Source organism: Ochotona princeps, unplaced genomic scaffold (genome assembly GCF_030435755.1).
Source record: "Ochotona princeps isolate mOchPri1 unplaced genomic scaffold, mOchPri1.hap1 HAP1_SCAFFOLD_641, whole genome shotgun sequence".
Taxonomy (NCBI): Eukaryota; Metazoa; Chordata; class Mammalia; order Lagomorpha; family Ochotonidae; genus Ochotona; species Ochotona princeps.
In genome coordinates this window covers 89773-91827 of record NW_026700612.1, presented here as the reverse complement: position 1 = coordinate 91827, position 2055 = coordinate 89773, and the positions used below count along the sequence as shown (strand labels likewise).

Sequence of the window (2055 nt, the reverse complement as noted above, 5' to 3'; positions counted from 1 at the left end):
CGGATTAGAACCAGTGCTTGGATGGTTGTCTATTAACTTGTTCAAAAATGTTATGAGGAGTTGTAAAGGCAGAGAAGAGAGTGTTTGCAAAAGGGGGAAAGTAGTTTGCTGCCTCTTTAAGGACTGAGGGAACAAGAAGCAGAGAGAGGGAAAGGCAGAAAGAAGTTTGAGTCCGGGGCTTAAGCCTTTCCAAAAATAAAAAATCACAACAACAATACTAATAATAATCGCAGCTGCGGCATTGGCCAGAGGTGGAGGGAAACACTGCTGTTCTGATCCCGATTCCAGTTCGCTTCTCTCTCTCTCTCTCATTCTCCATGTGCCACCTCTGTCTCCTTTCTTCCTCCCCTCCCCAAATTGCTCTCCTCCACCTGGTCTCCTCGAACCCCAGGATCCCCAATCACCCCCGCTCGCCTCCCCTCCACCTCCTCCTGTGCCCCCCCTCCATTTCCCCACCACGCAGAGGGTCTCCAGCCTCCACCGGGTGGGGCCCACGTGCACAGTGCTGGCATGTAGAACAGATGGAGACGGAGCTCAAGCAGCTGGACACACAGCCCACTTTGAGTCGTGACAGCAGCAGCAACACCATGGCGGCGGTGGACGGCGGCAACCAAAAGGCCCATGAACGTCTTCATGGTGTGGTCCCTTGGGCAGCATCACAAGATGACCCAGGAGCACCCCAAGATGCACAACTTTGATATCAGCAAGCGCCTGGGCCCCGAGTGGAAACTTAGTCAGAGATGGCGAAGTGGCCCTTCATTGCCGAGGGCAAGTGGCTGCGGGCGCTGCACAAGAAGGAACACAGAGATTATAATATGTGCCACGGCCAAAAACCAAGATGCTCGAGAAGAAGCATAATTACACGCAGCTGGTGGGCTGCTGGCTCCCAGCGGCAACATCATAGCCAGCAGGTTTGGGGTGGGCGCCGTCCTGGGCGTGGCCATGAACCAGCACATGGACAGCTATGCCCACGTGAATGGCTGGAGCAATGGCAGCTGCAGCATGATGCAGGACCAGCTGGGCTGTCCGCAGCACCTGGGCCTCAATGCGCTTGGCGCGGCTCAGATGCAGCCCTTGCACCGCTATGATGTGAGCACGCTGCGGTACAACTCCATGACCAGCTCGCAGACCTACATGAATGGCTCTCCCACCTACAGCATGTCCTACTCACAGCAGAGCACCCCTGGCATGGCACTTGGCTCCTTGGACTAGGTGGTCAAGTCCACGGCCAGCTCCAGCCCCTCCATGGTTACCTCTTCCTCCAACTCCAGGGCGCCCTGAAAGGCCGGGAACTTCCAGAAGAGGATCAGCACATACCTCCTTGGTGCCGAGATACCAGAACCCGCCGCCCCCAGCAGACTGCACATGTCACGGCTCTACCAGAGCACCCTGGTGCCCGGCACGATGATTAACGGCACACTGCCCCTCTCGCACATGTGAGGGGGCTGCGGGACAGCAGACTGGAGGACAACAGGTTGGAGGGGAGGTTGGGGGTGATCGTGGGGTGGAGAGTAGGGGGAAAGATATTTTCAGAGGAAAAGGAAACAGACAAACAAAAACCCGGGAAATGGGAGGGGTGCAAAAGTACAGTGAGAAGGAAGCATAATGAAAAAAACAAGCGCATGCAACACAAATCCTGACATGCTGACAAAGAACATTTCATTACTCATGGCAAATGACGGCTTCAGAGACCACCAATCCCTTCTACGCTCAACGCAAAACCTGTGCCCCTGACGAGAGAACTTTATAAAAGATGTAGAGATGCTGGACTTCTTTTTTGGGGGGACTATCTTTGTACAGAGAAAAAACTGGCTGGTGGGTAAAAGAAAATTGCACACATCTTTTTTTTTTTTAATTGAAAGTTGGATGTACAGAGAGGAGGAGAGACAGAGAGGAAGATCCTCCATCAGATGATTCACTCCCCAAGTGAGCACAATGGCTGGAGCTGAGCCAATATGAAGCCTGGAGACAGGAGCTCTTCCGGGTCTCCCACGAGGATGCAGGATCCCAAGGCTAGGCTGATGACCCCTGCACCCCTAGGCTTCCAGCTGCTCC

General features: G+C 54.2%; 1 pseudogene; it reads left to right on the top strand.

Moving 5' to 3' along the window:
• Positions 1 to 618: 618 nt before the first annotated feature.
• Positions 619 to 1440, top strand: LOC131479333 (transcription factor SOX-2-like; annotated as a pseudogene).
• The last annotated feature ends 615 nt before the right edge of the window (positions 1441 to 2055 follow it).